This window comes from Oncorhynchus keta, chromosome 4 (genome assembly GCF_023373465.1).
Source record: "Oncorhynchus keta strain PuntledgeMale-10-30-2019 chromosome 4, Oket_V2, whole genome shotgun sequence".
NCBI classification, from domain to species: Eukaryota; Metazoa; Chordata; class Actinopteri; order Salmoniformes; family Salmonidae; genus Oncorhynchus; species Oncorhynchus keta.
The window spans coordinates 40,136,301-40,157,423 of record NC_068424.1 but is presented as its reverse complement, the minus strand read 5'-3'; the positions used below and the strand labels follow the sequence as shown (position 1 = coordinate 40,157,423).

The following is a 21,123-nucleotide window of genomic DNA, read 5'->3' as shown; positions in this document are numbered from 1 at the left end:
CCCCACTGGGCACATACATCAATTCAACATCTATTCTCCTCTGGGTCAACGTAAAATCATTGAAATGACATGGAAACAACATTGATTCAACCAATGTGTTCCCAGTGGGGCAATACTGAGGACTGGCCACCCGTCAGGGCCTGGTTCCTCCCTAAGATTCTTCCTGCCTTCCTAGGGGGTTTTTCCTCACCACCGTGCTTCTACATCTGCATTGCTTGCTCTTTGGGGTTTTTGGGCTGCATTTCTGCATAAGCACTTTATGAAATCTGCTGATGTAAAAAGGGCTTCATAAATGCATTTGATTGATTGATTGACTACAGACAGGCTCTGGTGCTGTAATGTTTCCAAGCGTCAGGCAGGTATACATCCACAGAATGTTAGTATGAACCCAGTCAGACTGAAACAATGCAGCTGCCATGCGTGTGTTTCCTTTAACTGCTCAGATGAACAACAATTTAAACACGCAATAGTGGTGTAACATAACGTGGCCTGCCTTTCTTTCTTAATTAAGCTCTTTAAAATCCCCAAAATACATTTTGGATTTGTGTTGAAACAACTCACTCTGCACTGGGTACATTAATAAGGGCAAACAGAAAGAGACTGATTAACAGGGTGGGATGCAGGGCGAGCAGACACGCACACACGTACACAAACGTGTACGCACAGAGACACAAACACACTCACACAGCTGTCCAGGTTTTGTTGTGGCTTGAACCACAAAACAATATTCTGCTTAACGACTTTTGCAAATTGGACATTACTCTTTCGGAACACCCAATGTTCAGTCCAGCTACCAATCATGGCTAGCGTTGAACCACATACACTGCAACAGCAGATCAAGCTAAAGTACACCATTAAATGAACATGGGAACAAATATTTGGCTGCAATGGCAAAACCACTTCTTAAATTTATATCGCAGTTGTTGTTGAAAAAAAAAAACTATGTGGTCACAAAAGATTTCTCGTGTGAAAATCCTGTTCTGAAAGTAATGTGATTGAATTAGAAAAAAAAAACTGGAACATTTTCCCAAACATTGCATTATGCTGTTCTCTACGACATGACATTAAACACAGTTTAATCTAAGCTTCAAATATTTACATTAATGTCACATAAATATAAACATGACTAGTTAGGAAAAAGCTTTGGAAAATGAAAATAATAAAGAATATTATTCTGTACGAAACACGCACTGTCCCTATTCTGAGTCAATTATGGATTATGACAAAAGAACATTGAAGTACCCCCCATAACATAGTGGTGTTCTCCTTTAGCTCTAGACAACTGTGGCCCTGTTCCTTGGGCCTAAAACATGTCACTGCCGCATTCTGCTCTCATGTCAGGGAACAACTCCTAGCAACAGTTACCCAAGATACAGCCTATTGACTTGCTCTGTAATGGCATCTAGGGTCTACAAGGGAAGTGGCACTTTGCACACACTGAGTTGTTTGCTTTACTGAATTCCCATGACGGTTAGAAAGTGGAGTCATGTTTCGGACAAGAATAAAACTAGCTTTGTTTCTGCTCCGTTGGTCAAAGGCTCTGAAAATAGTTCGTTTTTCAGCGTTTATCACCAATGTTTTCACACATCACTAAAACAAAGTAGAGTGATGGGGCTCAGAGACTTTTTCATCAATGCTGATTAAGTATTTTGTCTCAAAACACCAACTAAAATGCAAAAAATAACTATGTGCAATTACATTATACTGAAAATCTAAAGGAATTACTCTACCAGTCAAAGTTTGGACACACCTACTCATTCAAGGGTTATTCTTTATTTTTTACTATTTTCAACATTGTAGAATAATAGCGAAGACACCAAAACTATGAAATAACACATATGGAATCATGTAATAACCAAAAAAGTGTTAAACAAATCAAGATATATGTTATATTTGAGATTCTTCAAAGTAGCCATATATTTAGATTTGTTTAACACTTCTTTGGTTATTAGATGATTCGATATGTGTTATTTCATAGTTTTGATGTCTTCACTATTATCATACAATGTAGAAAATAGTAAAACATAAAGAAAAACCCTTGAATGAGTAGGTTTGTCCAAATCTTTGATTGGTACTCTATAAATAAACATTTAAAGAAAGTTTATGAAGGTGTGCGGAGAATGCTCGGAGGAAATGATCTTGAGCAAAGATATTAATGAAAATATATGTATTTTTTACTTTTGACCTTTTTTCACCAATTTTGTGATATCCAATTGGCACTTGCAGTCTTGTCACCTCGCTGCAACTCACATATGGACTCGGAAGCCAGCCGGAAGCCAGCCGCACCAATGTGTCTTAGGAAACACCGTACAACTAGCAACCATGTCAGCGTGCATGCACCAGGCCCGCCACAAGAGGCGCTACAGCGTGATGGGACAAGGACATCCCAACCAGCCAAGCCCTCCCCTAATCCGGACGATGCTGAGCCAATCGTGCCTTGCCTCATGGGTCTCCCGGGTTGCGGCCGGCTGCGACACAGCCTGGAATCAATGACCAATCAGTACCTTGACCACTAGGTGTGGAAAGGACAAGTGCTTGTGAGCAAAGAAGTGAACATACCTTCACCACTCTGTTCTCATGCATGGTGATGTAGTTGCTGGGGTTCTGGAACAGGGTCTGAGCTGCGGTCTGGTGGACCGAGGAGTCCTTGGACTTCAGTTAACAAACGAGGGGGCAACGGCCTCCCCAAACGATACCCTGTTACTGCCGCACATGCAGCAGCGGGCGACTGCCTCAGCCAGGTAACGACACAGCTTATCATCAGTCTGTAATACAGAGAGAACAAGACATCAGACATCTATGGGTGCATCTCAAATGGTACCCTATTCCCTATATAGTGCACTACTTTTGACTAGGGCCTATACTATGAATACTACTCAATAGAGCTTGTTTACAGGGATCTAAGAACTATTAAGTTACTTTATGATAATATAATAGATAGTCAATTTATAATTGGACTGAATATTCCCGGTAAATACTAATTGAGAAGGATTATAGGTATTTTATGTCCTCCTTCATTGAGATGCACACACTTGCCAGTACCTCCTTGTTTTTTGATTTCAGCAAATTAACAATCAGTTCCAATCCACCGACAAAGGAGCGCACCATTTACCCTACATCCTAAATGTCAAAAGCCTGTTATTAGCTTGGCGCTCTCAATTTGTAAAATAAAGGGAGCAGAATTCAGTGTAATGGGCAGGGAGGCAAGCTGGGGCATTTGAGCAGAGCAAAGAAAACGAAAGATACACACATGCTAAGGAAAAATAAAAAGCCTTTTCATCAGCCTTAGCAAAAATCAAAACCCCATCAGTGCCAGTCAGCCCAATCGGAGGTAATGTGAGTAGCCATGGTTCTGTCCTGCTTTCCGCTCCACGGAAAGTGCCATTGTCAATACGGATGGGCTGTGTGGTGTGCCAGTAGCTATTCCACATCAAGCACGCCAAATAGGTGAGATAGGTTCTGTTTGTTATAAAAAGCCATTTACAGAAATCAACAGAGTAATTTGGGGGGGATTTCTTGCCAAGTAATACGAGGGCCAAGGGAAACTAATACTTCTACAGCAGACCTATCTAATGTCAGCTTATCCATTTGGATGATGAGTTATTTGGACTTCCTTTTCTACCCCTCCATGTAGGTTAGGCCAACACTGTTCAGTACACTAATACTCAGAATGCCTACAGATGTTCTATCTTCATTTGATCACGCTGTTGTTGCAGAGAATTTTCCTGTGCAGCAGGAAATGCTAATTGCAGTGTATTCAAGGTATAAAAAGACTTCTAAAGTTTGAAATTTCCACTTTAAAATGTCAGATTTGATTTATCCTATCGAAAATGTATCAACCCATACAAAAAGGTCCATTAATTATAATCCACATAATAGTTCACATTTCCTGTTGCTGCAGGATTATTTTCCAGCTGTGAGAAACTGGTCAAATTAAGATAGCACATCTGTATCTAATGACCTTTCCATGTAGCCTACACTGTTCAGAAAAACAAGGGACCGGAGTCAGTCACAAAGGAACTGAAGGAGTCAGTGTGTTTCCCTGAGCGTTCAGGCCAAGCTAGCACCATAGACCCTGATTTGAGTTCATGGGCACCAGTAATGGGCTGATACCACAGGAGTCTCAGACACTTATGGGGCTACCGCTGCTGGTGAGCCTCTTTCAGAACCACCTCATTGAGGCTTGGCAGATCGGGATGCATTTTAAATCATACATCAACATAATCGTCACCTAAGGGGGGAATATACAGCATCAAAGGTGCTGTAAAGTACTTAAGTAAAAATACTTTAAAGTGCTACTTAAGTCATTTTTTGCGGTATCTGTACTTTACTATTTTTATTTTTGATTACTTTTACTTTTACTTCACTACATTCCTTAAGAATATTATGTATATTTTACACCATACATTTTCCCTGACACCCAAAAGTACTCAATACATTTTGAATTCTTAGCAGGACAGGAAAATAGTCAAATTCACACACTTATCAACCTAACGTCACTGGTCATCCCTACTGCCTCTGATCTGGAGGACTCACTAAACTCTCATGCTTCGATTGTAAATTATGTCTGAGTGTTGGAGTGTGCCCTGGCGTTCCGCAATAAAAGAAAAAAAGAAAAAGGTGACCTCTGGTTTGCTTAATATAAGGAATTTGAAAGTATTTATACTTTTACTTTTGATACTTAAGTACATTTTAACAATTACATTTACTTTTCATACTTACGTATATTTGAAGCTACATTTTTTCAGACTTCCTCAAGTAGAATTTTACTGGGTGACTTTTACTCATGACAGTTGGGTACTTTTTCCACCACTGAGTAACAAGGTATCATACACAGCTACTGCCAGCCTGTAATGTCTCGATTAATATGGAAATAATGAACCAAGATTATGGAAAGCGTATAATTAGAGAGGGCAGAATGATAATTGTCACAAAGCACGCTCCATCTACATCTCCATCAATATTATATCGGCATCTACGACATTATTGCCTCAGTGATTAAGACCTTTAAAACATGTTTTGGATAGGGGGCAGTATTTTCACATCCGGATGAAAAGCGTGCCCAAAGTAAACTGCCTGTTACACAGGCCCAGACGCCTGTTACTCAGGCCCAGAAGGATATGCATATAATTGGTAGATTTGGATAGAAAACACTCTAAAGTTTCTAAAACCGATAAAATAATGTCTGTGAGTATAACAGAACCTATTTGACAGGCAAAACCCAGAGGACAAACCATCCAGGAAATTTAAATTGATTTCTATGGGAACCTTAGATTTCTGTGGCACTTAGTTGCAGTTCCTATTGCTTCCACTAGATGTCAACAGTCTTTAGAAATTGCTTGATGTTTTTCTTTAGAGAAATGGAGAAGTATGGCTATTCAGAACGAGGGTCGAGCCTAGTGTATTCTTTTGTTTGGGGCAGGCGACCTGAAACTCGCTACATTTTCATTTTAGCCACAATTGAACACAGTGTATTCCGTCTTAAACTTTATCGATTATTTAAGTTTTAAAATACCTAAAGATGTATTATGTTTGGACCAATATTACAGGTAACCTATTAGATAAATGGTAGTCATGTTGGGCGAGTTGGAACTGGTGCTTTTCTGAACCAAACGCGCCAAATAAATGGACATTATAACGACGGAATTAATCGAACAAAAGTACCACTTGTGATGTTTATGGGACATATTAGTGTGCCAACAGAAGAAGATCTTCAAAGGTAAGGCATGAATTATATCGTTATTTCTGAGTTTTGGGTCATGCCTGGTGGGTTGAATTATGATTGTCATGAGTTTGTTTGATGGGGTGCTGTCCTCAGATAATAGCATGGTTTGCTTTTGCCGTAAACCCTTTTTGAAATCTGACATGGTGGCTGGATTAACAAAATGTTAGGCTGTATTTTGGTGTATTGCACTTGTGATTGTATGAAAGTTAAATATTTCTAATAATTTACTTTGAATTTCGCGATCTGCAATTTCACCGGATGTTGTCGAAACGTTCCGCTAGCAGAACCCCTAAAAGGTATACGGGTCAACATTCACAAGGCCGCATGCCAGACGGATTACTAGGACGTGTACTCTGAGCATGCGCTGACAAACTGGCAAGTGTCTTCACTGACATTTTCAACCTCTCAATGTCTGAGTCTGTAATACCAACATGTTTCAAGCAGACCACCATAGTCCCTGTGCCCAAGAACACTAAGGTAACCTGCCTAAATGACTACTGACCCGTAGCACTCAGATCTGTAGCCATGAAGTGCTTTGAAAGCTGGTCATGGCTCACATCAACACCATTATCCCAGAAAACCTAGACCCACTCCAATTTGCATACCGCCCCAACAGATCCACAGAGGATGCAAACTCTTTTGCACTCAACACTGCCCTTTCCCAACGGGATAAAAGGTGATAATAATGCTATGTGAATTCTCATTGACGTGGCTGTAGAGGAACAGGTTGAGAGCTTCAAATTCCTTGGTGTCCACATCACCAACAAACTATCATGGTCCAAACACACCAAGACAATCATGAAGAGGGAACAACAAAGCCTATTCCCCCTCAGGAGATTGAAAAGATTTGGCATGGGTCCTCAGATCCTCAAAAGGTTCTACAGCTGCACCATTGAGAGAATCCTGACTGGTTGCATCACTGCCTGGTATGGCAACTGCTCAGCTTCCGACTACAGGGCACTAAGGAGGGTAGTGCGAACGGACCAGTACATCACTGGGGCAAAGCTTCCTGCCATCCAGGACCTCTATACCAGGCGGTGTCAGAGGAAGGCCTAAATAATGTCAAAGACTCCAGCTACCCCAGTCATAGACTGTTCTCTCCACTACCTCACGGCAAGCGATACCGGAGCACCAAGTCTAGGTCAAAGAGGCTTCTAAAACAGTTTCTACCCCCAAGCCATAAGAGTCCTGAACTTCTAATCAAATGGCTACCCAGGCTGACTATTTGCATTGACCCCTATTTTACGCTGCTGCTACTCTGCTACTTTATTATCTATGCATAGTCACTTTAATAACTGTACCTACATGTACATATTACCTCAATTACCTTGACTAACTAGTGCCCCTGCACATTGACTCTGTACCGGTACCCCCTGTATATAGCCTCGCTATTGATATTTTACTGCTGCTCTTTAATGATTTGTTATTTGTATTTCTTGTTTTTTTTAAGGTATTTTTCTTAAAACTGTATTGTTGGTTAAGGGCTTGTAAAGTAAGCATTTCACTGTAAGGTCTACACCTGTATTCGGTGCATGTGACAAATAACATTTGATTTCATTTGAATAATCATAACCCCCTCCCTTTGGAGGTTGTGTGGGGTTGTGCTCACTTGTAAAATACATGTACATCTCAATGGGACTCACCTTGTTAAATAAAGGATAAATAAATCAATAGCCACACCAGTTAACCACAATCACACTAGCCTCAATGTGTGGCCTATTTCACAAGGGACAAATCAAATCAAATGTTATTGGTCACATACACATGGTTAGCAGATGTTAATGCGAGTGTAGCAAAATGCTTGTGCTTCTAGTTCCGACCATGCAGTAATATCTAACAAGTCATCTAACAATTTCACAACAACTACCTTATACACACAAGTAAAATAAAAGTAAAGTAAGTAAAATAATGCATAAGAATATGTACGTATAAATATATGGATGACTGATGGCCAAACGGCATAGGCAGGATGCAGTAGATGGTATAGAGAACAGTATATACATATGAGATGAGTAATGTAGTCTGTGGCATTAAAGTGGCATTGTTTAAAGTGACTCGTGATACCTTTATTACATCCAATTTTTCATTATTAAAGTGGCTAGAGATTTGAGTGGTTGCAGTCTGATGACCTTGAGATAGAAGCTGTTTTTCAGTCTCTCTGTCCCAGCTTTGATGCACCTGTACTGACCTCGCCTTCTGGATGATAGCAGGGTGAACAGGCAGTGGCTCGTGTGGTTGTTGTGGTTGTGTGGTTGTTGTCCTTGATGATCTTTTTGGCCTTCCTGTGACATTGGGTGGTGTAGGTGTCCTGGAGGGCAGGTAGTTTGCCCCCGTTGATGCGTTGTGCAGACCTCCCTACCCTCTGGAAAGCCATACAGTTGCCGTACCAGGCGGTGATATAGCCCGACATGATGCTCTCGATTGTGCATCTGTAAAAGTTTGAGGGTTTTTGGTGACAAGACAAATTTATTTACATTTACATTTAAGTCATTTAGCAGACGCTCTTATCCAGAGCGACTTACAAATTGGTGCATTCACCTTATGACATCCAGTGGAACAGCCACTTTACAATAGTGCATCTAAATCTTTTAGGGGGGGGGGGGTGAGAAGGATTACTTTATCCTATCCTAGGTATTCCTTAAAGAGGTGGGGTTTCAGGTGTCTCCGGAAGGTAGTGATTGACTCCGCTGTCCTGGCGTCGTGAGGGAGTTTGTTCCACCATTGGGGGGCCAGAGCAGCGAACAGTTTTGACTGGGCTGAGCGGGAACTGTACTTCCTCAGTGGTAGGGAGGAGGTATTTAGCCTCCTGCTGTTGCCTTCTTCACCACGCTGTCTGTGTGGGTGGACCATTTCTGTTTGTGTATGCCGAGGAACTTAAAACTTTCCACCTTCTTAACTACTGTCCCTTCAATGTGGATAGGGGGGGTGCTCCCTCTGCCCTTTCCTGAAATCCACGATCATCTCCTTTGTTTGACGTTGAGTGTGAGGTTATTTTCCTGACACCACACTCCGAGGGCCCCCACATCCTCCCTGTAGGCCGTCTCGTCTTTGTTGGTAATCAAGCCTACCACTGTGTCGTCTGCAAACGTGATGATTGAGTTGGAGGCGTGCATGCCCACACAGTCATGGTTGAACAGGGAGTACAGGAGAGGGCTGAGAACGCACCCTTGTGGGGCCTCAGTGTTGAGGATCAGCGATGTTGTTTCCTACCCTCACCACCTGGGGGCGGCCCGTCAGAAGTCCAGGACCCAGTTGCACAGGACGGGGTCAAGACACAGGGTCTCGAGCTTAATGATGAGTTTGGAGGGTACTATGGTGTTAAATGCTGAGCTATAGTCGATGAACAGCATTCTTACATAGGACAGGATTGCAGGCAGTGAGGAGTTTTGAATGGAGCCTTCTAGCTCTGACAGACCAGGGCTCAGAGACATGGTGGTGTTTCTCTCTCCGCTCCCCTCAGATGTGGTGCCAGAAGACGAGCAGTGTGTGCCGGGCCAGAACCAGGGCCAGGAGCTGACCACCCCTCCGCTCCACTCTGCCCCAACAACACACAGCACAGGAAGCATTTCCTCAGGAATACTGATGCCACGACTCACCAGCAACAGGGGAAGCGCTTCTCAAGCCACCAGCTGTGAAAGACTAGTGAGGATCCCTTTCATGGCCTGGACAGAACCCCTGATCTCTGAAAACCGCACCATTATGAAGCTACACACGTAAGGCCCATGTAATCCTGCTGTCCCTTTCCCCAAAGATAAAATGAAATAGAATACACATTATCTGGTCGGTGTGCGTGATGTAGCCGAGACCCGAGGGAGAGGGAAGGAAGTGGCACAGCACTTCCCAAGTGGCACAGCAGAGTAGTTTGCCCTGACCCTCTCCAGCAAGCAATCAGGCTCCTACTTCCATATGCTGCTATACGGTAGGCTACTATGTTAAATAGAAAATACACCATTCACTGCAAGTTGCCCATGTCCTAGCAAATTAATGATGCCCTTCATTACATGAGCAGCAGGGCAGGTTACATCCTTGATTGGGGGAACAAAGCTAATTGATTGATTCAGTGCAAAGCCCCAGCTGACTGCCTGCATGCAATAATGACTGGGGCTTTACTCACAGCAGAGAGCTGGCCAGGCAAGCCAGGCAGGCCGGTAATGGGGCGTACTGTTCCTGAATCCTCTATGTGTCTAAATGTGTCTGAGGACGAGTAGAGGTATGGACTGGACTGAAGCATCCAACAGCTGCATTTACACCGTGATTCTCTCAAAATTCATTGTGGAACTGCTAACTAAAACCACATGGGGGTTTTATCTAAATAACTACTACTACACCAAGCAGTGTCGAATTCCCCTCGCTCTCCTCGACGGGCAAAACCCTGCACTGTTTAGCTCTTGTCATTGACCCTGTCTCAGAAATCAACCAAAGAGCATGTTCATGTATTCCTACAAAAATTGGCACTGTAGAGTCCAGACAAACATTGTCAAACTTTGTTAGCGTTCAAATAGTGAGTTGAGCTGCGGCCGGTCCTCCTCTTCCATATGGTTGCCATATATCATTTTTGCGACACTTCTGAGCCAGAAAAATTCCTTCTAGCGAGTGAAAATCTCCCTCACCTTAACTGAGACACCTGCCTGAACTGGACCCAGTGTATCTGTTTAAACAGACTGTCCGATTGACATCCTGTTTACGTTAATCATGTCGATAATCTAATAGAACAATGTTCCATTTGTATTTCTGAAAAAATATACAACAGCTCAAGGGGGGGTATATGTCTATTGAATGCAATAGACTGTGGGTACGTCCCATATGGCACCCTGTTTCCTATATAGTGCACTACTGGTCAAAATAAGTGCACTATATAGGGAACAGGGTGCAATTTGGAATGCAGAGTGTATATGCATGCTATACAGTCGGACCTAATGTTGTGAGGACTGTACATTAGAAGTATGTTCAGCAGCCTAGATTGGATATGCAGCATGGGGTCACAGGAGACACGGCCTGCCTGGAACCCTGCTCGTTGTGTAAGAAGAAACTGCTGCTGGTTGTGTGACACTGTAACTCAGAGCATGTTGAGAGAGGATTTTCAACAGAGGAATCAGAACATGCCACAGGATATTACTCCAAGTCCCTGCCTGCCTGCCTGCCTGCCTGCCTGTCTGCCTGCCTGCCTGCCTGCCTGCCTGCACTGTTTCCCAGTTCACCAACAAAGATCAGAGTGTTCTGCTTTATATTAGTGGAGGGTTCATGTAAGCCTATAGTGACACAGCACTGCCCCTGCTACAACCTCTCAACACCAGATTGACTTTAAAACTGCAATATGTAACTTCATTCTCATTGAAAGCCAGTCTAAGAAGCCAAAGATCTGTTCTATCTGTGATATTTCTATGCTTCCCGGTTTTTAAGTTTAGTTTTTGAGTCTTTTACATTCGATTTTGTACACCAGCTTGAAACAGCTGAAAATACAATATTTGTGGTTATGGAAAATATATTTCACAGCGGTTTAGATGGTACAATGATTCTTTACACTATACTTGCTTGTTCAGTCACATAAACTCCAAATTAGGCAAACTAGAATTTTTGCAGCCAGGAAATGGCGGAGAGATTTCTGCATAGTGCATCTTTAAGGACAGAGTGCCTTGAGGAGGCAGACATGATGATATAACAGGCTGAACAGTGACAGAGAGAGGGATCCAAACACGATAAACATATTACAACAATGATCAACTTGCAATATAACAACAACTTTTATGGCAAAGACAAATTTGTTGTTGAGCAGAATTGTCATTATAATTACAAACAAATGTGCTACTGTGAGTGAAAACAAAAAGTTTGGTACTGTACCTTTGCATTTTCAATGCATGGACAAATACCCCATGCACCACTGGCCTGGACATCTGGATTTGGGTTTTTCAAGAAGGACCAAAGCAGGCGCACTCCATCCAGACGGTCAATGATCCTGTTGAGGAAGAGAAAAAGGAGAAGAGTGAGAGAAAATAGAGAGAGAGAGTGAGAGAGAGAGAGAGAGAAGAGAAATAGAGTGAGAGAGAGACAAAGTCAGATAAAGAGAGAGAAGAGAAAGGAGAGAGAAGAGGAAGAGAAAGGAGATTGATATTACAGTGGGCACAGTCAGTGTTATCTGCACCATACTTTCATAGTTAAGAGGAGCATTTGAGAGCTTCTCTTTCTCAGAACTGGCTGGGCTGGTCTGTGCCATACAGTAGCAGTTTGTCCAAGTCCAGGCCCTGAAAACCCATCACAGGGCAGGATCAAAGGTATCAGACATTTAGCTGAATGGGTTTTCAATCATAAACCAACCTTCACCAGTCCAATTCGGTTTCCACCACAGCTCTAAAAACCCGCTCTCTGTCTCCTCTTGTAAAGTGAATCTCCATGAGAAATCACTGACCACCTACGTGATGTTAGGCCAAAGGTTAACTGGTGTAGATTCATGTATAGTGAGTGAAGTCCATACAGATATTTATTTATAGAACCAAAACAACATTATGCTGTACGGTGGGTAGTTCAGGGGTACTTCTTTCCAAATCAAACAGAGCCAGTAGACAGGTCTCTCTATATTTCATTGCGTCTGAGTTGAAGTTTACTTAAGCATAAGCCATATTTCATGCTGCGTACATGACTGTAGTTAAGGCTGTAGTCAGGGTCTGGGAACCCAAAGAATTACGCCACAGTGCGCCCGTTGTCTGGTATAAATAACATGTAACGTGTTTCCCATGTGTGCTTCCACCAACAAGGCCGACATTGAATGCTGTCATAATTAATTAAACACTCCCTAATCACGGTATCTCCGTGACTGCAAACGAACGAGCACTCATCAGAAGAAGTCCCCTGCGCCATCTGTCTTCCGTTTGCGCATAAATCAGTCTGGGGGATCATAACATAAGATTCCAGTCCGTAGGGCCTCCTAAATCAAGCCCAACAACAAACTAAACTTCATCAAGTGCCAGAAAAGTACTGTCCTCAGAAGAGCAGGTATGAAACACGTTAGCATGAAGGAGACAACTGACAGTTTGGATGAGGGATGGAAACAGGGAGACCACAAAGTCTCAAGCACAACGTGTGCTCTTTCTTGTAAGTTACAGAGAGTACTAGGAGGGATTGAAATGTGATATTTTCCTGTGTTGAATATTTATTTTGTCTATGATTTCATGAACCTATACAGTGCAATAGCTTAGAATAAAAATAAGCGAATAAAATAATTAGTAACTTATATATAAATAAATAGTCTTATCGATAAGTTTGTTTTGAATAGTTGTCATGCCCTGACCGTAGAGAGCTTTTTATGTCAGGGGGGGGTACTGTCACGACTTCCGCCGACTTCCACCGACTTCCACCGAGGTTGGCTCTCCTGCCCGTTCAGGCGGTGCTCGGCGGTCGTCGTCACCGTCCTACTAGCCACTACCGATCCCTTTTCGTGTATCTGTTGGTTTTGTCTGATTGGTTTCACCTGTGTGTTGTTTAGTTAATTAGTGTCTGTATATAATGTAGGTTGTCCCGCCCTTGTTTTGTGCAGGATTGTTTATTTTGTCATTCATTTCGTCTGTCGGTGTTATTGTGTTTCTTATTCTCCGGTTAGTCTGTTATCCTGTGTTGGATAATTTCACCCTGTGTGCATTTGGGTTGACCGTGTTTATTTTGTTCACCGGAGAAGAAACTTTATATCTCTATCTGCTCTCTGCACCTGATTCCACCCACCTTGATTAGAAGTGACAGTGGTGTTAACATGTGAACTCTAAATTTAATACATGTGAAAATATGGTTTCAACATGTGAAATTTAAGCTCAACATGTGAAAACAGCTATCTCACATGAAAAAAAAGCTATTTGTGTTAATTTTTTTGTAAGGGAACAACTTATTTTCCTGGCCATGTGATCCTGCACCAGAAAAACAAAGCCAAACAAAGCCAAGTTAACTGACATGGATTTTGCGCCTGAATTTGGAGCACCAGACTTTGGACCACAGACAAACAGACATCACCCTGTAGTCCAGTAAACCATTGAGACAATAGCAGGCCCTGGCCCTTAATCTGAGAACTAGCTCTGACCATACGTGGTCTGGAGCAGGAAACAATCAAATGTGAGCTATGTTAATTGCTCAAGCGAACTACTGTACACACAGGTCCTCAAAATAAGTCACTGCCACAAGACATACAAAAAGCACATGTGGAAATAATGACTTTAAACTAAATGTGAATGCAAAATGACAAGGCCTAAATATACATTCCATGTGAAAACATGGACCTGAATGAATGGGTTCTGATGTAACATTCTGCCTGGGCTGTGTGTTGAATGTCTTCGAGAAATTAGGCTAGGTAGCCTAATTGCCGAATGGCCTTATTTCTTCACAACAACGTTCTGCACTTTTTATTGCACCACTGTGGTTCTGCTTATCATAACCATATTACTTTTTCCTGACAATGGCGTTAATGGCTCGTCTAACAAAATGAATGAGTTATTTATTTGCGTCCAGTGTTAATTAAGTAAGGGTCTTGCCGTCTGTAACAGCCTTGTAAAAGCAATGAAATTCAGATGGGTCTGTATACTGTACTGTTTGCAGCATTTGGGAGCATTGAAACCAAATGAGCACATACTGTAGTCTAGAAGCAGGACTGGACTGTACGTGTTCAGTGTTTGTTTTTACAGCCCTGAGGGCTTGGATGGCTGAAGGTATGCTACCCTGACCAGCCTAGCACCATGAATGACCACAGAAGTACAGTAAAACTGTGGGACGCGCCACCACAACCATATTTATCACAGCAGGGTCAATAAACAAGGCTTTTAAAAGTGTCACTCAGCTGAAAAAGAACATGAAACATTAAACCTACCTGGTAAAGATGAGCGATTAAGATCATAGCCTTACATTATCATTAGGACACATGCCAAGTTGTGTCATAACACTGTATGTCAACAACATTATTAGAACCAATTATGATGCTGAATGGCCGCTAATAACAGAGGTTATGACACATTTTGAATAGCTTGCAATGACATTGCAGTGCATTAAAAACAAGGTGCTTACCACCACTGTTGATCATCTGAACTGGGTGGGTGATTTACACCACATAATTAAATATGACTTACGCCATGTTCTCTGGCTCTGTGGTGCAGGCCCCCACAGCCTTGGTGACGTTGACCAGCAGAGCCTGGTTCCGGGTCAGCAGGTTGACCAGGGGCTGGATGCCTCCACATTTCCTGATGGTGGCCCTGTTGGCTGGTTTCTGGGCCTTGTACTCCTGGAACCTGAGGGAAGGCATAGCACCAGGGTCAATCAATCACTTAAGTCAACCATTCACTTTAATCTTTATATAGCCTTATATGTTATATGCTGCTTTGGACATACGTGTATGGGCTTGAAGAATAGGACAGTGATAGACATTTTAAATATTTGAGTCACATAATTCTCAATCATAATCAATATCCTGTTGATCAATGGTTCCCAAACTTTTTATAGTCCCATACCTCTTCAAACATTCAACCTCCAGCTGTGTAGCACCAGGGTCAGCGCAATCTCAAATGTTGTGTTTTGCCATAATTGTAAACCTGCCACACACGATTACATACGATACTCTTTGGGCTGAGATCCCGCTAACGGGATCGATATGAGACAGCCAGTGAAAGTGCAGGGCGCCAAATTCAAAACATCAGAAATCCCATAATTAAAATTCCTCAAACATACAAGCTTTTTACATCATTTTAAAGATACACTTCTTGTTAATCCCACCACAGTGTCCGATTTCAAAAAGGCTTTTACGACGAAAGCAAACCAAAACAATCATTTTAGGTCAGAGCCAAGTCACAGAAAAACACAGCCATTTTTCCAGCCAAAGAGAGGAGTCACAAAAAGCAGAAATATAGATCAAATTAATCACTAACCTTTGATGATCATCATTAGATGACACTCATAGGACTTCATGTTACACAATACAGGTATGTTTTGTTCGATAAAGTTCATATTTATATAAATAAATCTCAGTTTACATTGGCGCGTTACGTTCAGTAGTTCCAAAACATCTGGTGATTTTGCAGAGAGCCACATCAATTTACAGAAATACTCATAATAAACATTGATAAAAGGTACAACCATTATGCACTGAATTATAGATACACTTCTCCTTAATGCAACCGCTGTGTCAGATTTCAAAAAAGCTTTACCGAAAAAGCACACCATGCTATAATCTGAGTACAGTGCTCAGAGACCAAAACAACCCAAACATATATCCGTCATGTTGTGTAGTCAACAGAAGTCAGAAATAGCATTATAAATATTCACTTACCTTTGATGATATTCATCAGAATGCACTCCGAGGAATTCCAGTTCCACAATAAATGTTTGTTTTGTTTCGATAATGTCCATAATTTATGTCTAAATACCTCCTTTTTTGTTGGCGCGTTTAGCCCAGTATTCCAAATTCATGACGCGCGATCACTAGGTGCAGACGAAAAGTCCAAAAGTTCCGTTACTGTCCGTAGAAACATGTCAAACGATGTATAGAATCAATCTTTAGGATGTTTTTAACATAAATCTTCAATAATATTCCAACCGGAGAATTCCTTTGTCTTCAGAAATGCAATGGGATTCAAGCTAACTCTCACGTGAACGCTCGTGGCCAGCTCATGGCTCTCTGGCTGACCTCTGACTCATTCCCCTCTCATTCGCCCCCACCTCACAGTAGAAGCATCAAACAAGGTTCTAAAGACTGTTGACACCCAGTGGAAGACTTAGAAAGTGCAATTTGACCCCATAGACACTGTGCTTTCGATAGGGAATGAGTTGAAAAACTACAAACCTCAGATTTCCCACCCCCTGGTTGGATTTTTTTCTCCGTTTTTTGCCTGCCAAATTCAAACAGTTTTAGAGTGTTTTCTATCCAAATAATAATATGCATATATTAGCAACTGGGCCTGAGTAGCAGACAGTTTACTCTGGGCACCTTATTCATCCAAGCTACTCAATACTGCCCCCAGACATAACAAGTTTGTAAACATAAGAATGAGTGTGAGTTTTTGTCACAACCCGGCTTGTGGGAAATGACAAAGAGCTTTTATAGGACCAGGGCACAAATAATAATAATCTATAATTTTGCTCTTTTTTTGACCATCTTACATATAAAACCTTATTTGTTCATAAAAAATGAATGAAAATGAATAACTCGCCACAGGTTAATGAGGAGAGTGTGCTTGAAAGGATGCACATAACGCTGTAATGTTGGATTGTATTGGAGAGAGTCTCAGTCTTAAATAATTTTCCACACACAGTCTGTGCCTGTATTTAGTTTGCATGCTAGTGAGGGCAGAGAATCCACTCTCACATAGGTACATGGTTACAAAGGGCATCAGTGTCTTAACAGCACGATTTGCCAAGGCAGGATACTCTGAGTGTAGCCCACTCCAGAAATCTGTCAGAGGCTTCTGATTAAATAAAAATTTCACAGAACTGCTTGTTGCGCTTGTTGTTCAGATATCGGTAAGTGGACTGGAGGCAGGGCAGAAAGGGATAACAAATCCAGTTGTTTGTGTCATCAATTTTGGGAAAGTACCTGCGTAATTGCGCACCCAACTCACTCAGGTGCTTCACTATATCACATTTAACATTGTCCATAAGCTTGAGTTTGCACACAAAAAAAATCAAACAATGACGGAAAGACCTGTGTGTTGTCCTTGTTAATGCAAACAGAGAAGAGCTCCAACTTCTTAAACAATTTTGTCCCGCACATTGAAAATAGTTGCAGAGAGTCCCTGTAATCCTAGATTCAGATCATTCAGGTGAGAAAAAGCATCACCCAGATGCAAGCAGTCAGACAAGTGAAAATGATGGTCTGTAAAGAAAACTTTAAGCTCGTCTCTCAATTTAACAAAAACGTGTCAATACTTTCCCCCTTGATAACCAGCACACTTCTGTATGTTGTAAAAGCATTACATGGTTGCTGCCCATATCATTGCATAGTGCAGAAAATACACGAGAGTTCAGGGGCCTTGCTTTGACAAAGTTAACCATTTTCACTGTAGTGTACAAAACGTCTTTCATTCCCTTGGCAGCAAGAGCCTCTTGGTGGATGCTGCAGTGTACACAAGTGGCGTTGGGAGCAACCGCTTGCACTCGTGTTACCACTCCACTATGTCTCCCTGTCATAGCTTTTGCGCCATCAGTACAGATACCAATATGAGCAGCAGCTACGTTTGGCTACATACAGACCGGTAGTGGAATTCCCACAAGAGAGTAACGGTTAATGTGTGATCTGAGTGGGCATTCTATGTTGGATGTCTTGTTTGTCTATTTTTATGTCTGGCCTGATATGGTTCTCAATCAGAGGCAGGTGTTGGTCATTGTCTCTGATTGGGAACCATATTTAGGTAGCCTGGGTTTCACTGTGTGTTTGTGGGTGATTGTTCCTGTCTCTGTGTTTTGCACCAGATAGGACTGTTTTAGGTTTGCGCATGTTTGTTGTTTTGTTAGTTTATTCGTGTACAGTTTCTTTATTAAAGTACAATGAATAACCACCACGCTGCATTTTTGTCCGCCTCTACTTCACCTAAAGAAAACCGTTACATAATGTGATTGGATGTCAATTATTTAATTAGGCTACCTGTATTTGACATTGTGTTGTTATTTCGGTGAATACTAATTTTAATTTTATTTTTGGCAGTGAAACGAGGCTACTCAGACGAAGAGAAAACCTCACACAAATGTTTAGCCATGTTGGATTTTTATAAAAAAATGTTTTTCTATGTGAATCACATTTTAATTTGGAGTACCCCCGACAGCATTGCGCATACCCCTGGGGTACTGTAGAAAGTGTCCAAGGTCATTTGGTTTTGGTCACGATCCACCCAAATATATTCTGTGCAAGTAAAACAGTAATGAACGGAGCGGCTGCCAAAGCTAACTTTGACTGATTTAACGTAGAAAAACAATGTTATTCATATGGCCACCACTGAAGTGTTATCTGCAGGTCACTCATACAGTAGAATTACCTTGTAATTGCACACATAACTTTTGATAAATGGATTGCGAGTCATGTCTATTTTTGTTAAACCGATCCCAGCTTGCGTAATTACGATGTCAAAAGGAACATAACACAAAAGCTTCCCGAATCAGCCCCTCATACAAACAGAGGGCTCCACACAAGTGCAAGCATTATTAAAGCTTGTCAAAAGACACAGGAACCACAGTGAGGCTTCTGTGTAGCAGCTTTATGATTGATTGTTTTGCTCCATCTCTTTTTGTAAAGAGCTCTGTTACAGTAACACATTCATTCCAATTCGTGGTGCAAAGAACTTGAATGCTGCCTGCCTGCCCTTTTATACCACAGCCAGTTAGTTTTTAAGAAGTAATTTCAAGGACCACGGGAAAGGAAGAGACCCTCCAAGACGCTCAATGGGGATCATAAAGGGACTGGGAGACTTTCAGATGGATACATTCTAATGCTTAATGTAGAACAGAAAATTGTACTCACTTCAAAATGAAGGCCTGAATAGGCCTTGGGCTCCGGTGAGCAATTTTCTGTAGATAGAAATGTGAGGCAAGAAAGAAGTATCATTACGATACATAATTATGGTCTGTTCATCATAGACTCTGGAACAGAGGTAAGAGAAGGAGGACTGGATGGATAGTCAGTAATTGTATCTGAACCACACAATCTTGACCTCAAACATTATTGTGTTGGCAAATACAAATGAGTTTTGGCAAGGAGCACTTTCCATTGCAAAGTTATTCCCTCACTCTTTTGTTACACAGAGCTTAGTTTTACAAAGCGTTTGTGTGTGTCCATAACACCAAAGTATATATAGTTCGAAGCGGACACATATCAATGCACCTATAAACCTGCTTTTAAATCTGCACGAAACAACGGTCCAAAACATTCCTAGTGCGAGACGGAAAGATTGAAAGGACTTTTTTTATGAAGGCTTTTCATACACATAGGCTATAGGTCCAGTCTCCCTCCATATTGCAGGCCTTATGAAAATGTTAATCACTGGACATCTAGACGATGTAAAGCTTTAAAACAAACACACTTAAGTTATGAAGGTAATTATATTTTTAACCGTCAATCATCTCTCCTTTTGATGCATCATTAATCAGGCAAATAGCTAACAGATGCTGCTTCTTCTGGATTTCTGGTCTCCCTACCCACATCTCAAGCCCACATCCAAAATGGCACCTTATTCCTTATTTCGTCCATTATTTTTGACCAGAGCACTATGGGCCCTGGTCAAAAGTAGTGCACTACATAGGGAATATGGTGTCATTTGGGAGGTAACATTTAGGGCCCTCCTGTAACATACAGCCAGGCCATGTTAAAGATAACTCACAAAAAAGCCTGCTGTTTGCTATTGGCCACAAAGGCTTGTGTAAGTTGTTCATGTACTACTTGTGAATACAAAAAAAGGTCAACCATATTCCAAAACGATTTTTGCCTCAAAACAACACTCGGCCCATGATTGCTTCTGAAATGAACACATGCCCTGAACAACTCTCCCTGAAACGCTCTATTACCGTTTGCAGCCTTTCTTGCTTGACAGTAATGGCTTGGTCATTTTATTCCAAGCCTGCGTCTGACCTTGACATTTTTATATGTTATTCAAATAATCCTGAGAGAGTAAAAAAAAAACTCAGATCCACTCGCAGATGTAAGTGTGTATTGAAACACTCGGTGCTATACTCTGCATCACGCTGGTTTCCTCTCTTCCCTGCCTGCCTGGACAACCCACGGCCACATTTCTACCTTTGTTCACACCCAACCCCTTGAGCCGTCCCAAAAACTAAACTAAACACAAACGCTACACAGGAAAGTAACTGTTAAATCTCTCACTCTCACTGACTGGATTCCTTAGCTATTTATCACATCCCCACTTAATGTGTGTGAGGGCACCCTTCTGAGGGGTTTGATGTTTGCTAATGAAGTGTCACCCAATTGTGGTTTTGTATGCGATTGTTGGTATCATTCTAATCATTGCTATTATTATTATTATGGCCCTTTTTGCATAGCAACAGTGTTATGAGTAATTACGCTGCGGCAAGCAGCCTGTAATGGGAGCAAGTGCATGGAGGTGCCACATTACTCATTGCCAGTGCAGTTAACTTGTTTTATCGCCTTGCCAGGCTGGACTCTGAAGGGCTCCCAATCTCTGCCATTTTTTTAATGCAGCAGAACTGGACTGAATATGAAGGCTTGTTTAGTAGCCAAAGGACTGAAAGGCAGTCTGAAAGGTTCACTTTGTTCCCTGAAAACCCATACTGTATAAATTCTTTAGTCTTTACAGCTAAATATGTTGCCAGCCAACACTCCTCTTTCTATGCAAACAGAACATACACTTTTGTTTATGACAACAACCACTGGTCCAGTTGTCCATCATGAACTTGGCACCAGAGATAGTAATCTGCAC

At 41.7% G+C, this 21,123-nt stretch overlaps 1 pseudogene; it reads right to left on the bottom strand.

The window, feature by feature from the left end:
• The window catches only part of LOC118383030 (outer dynein arm-docking complex subunit 2-like), a 60,729-nt pseudogene that overhangs the window by 2,161 nt on the left and 37,445 nt on the right, over positions 1–21,123 (bottom strand).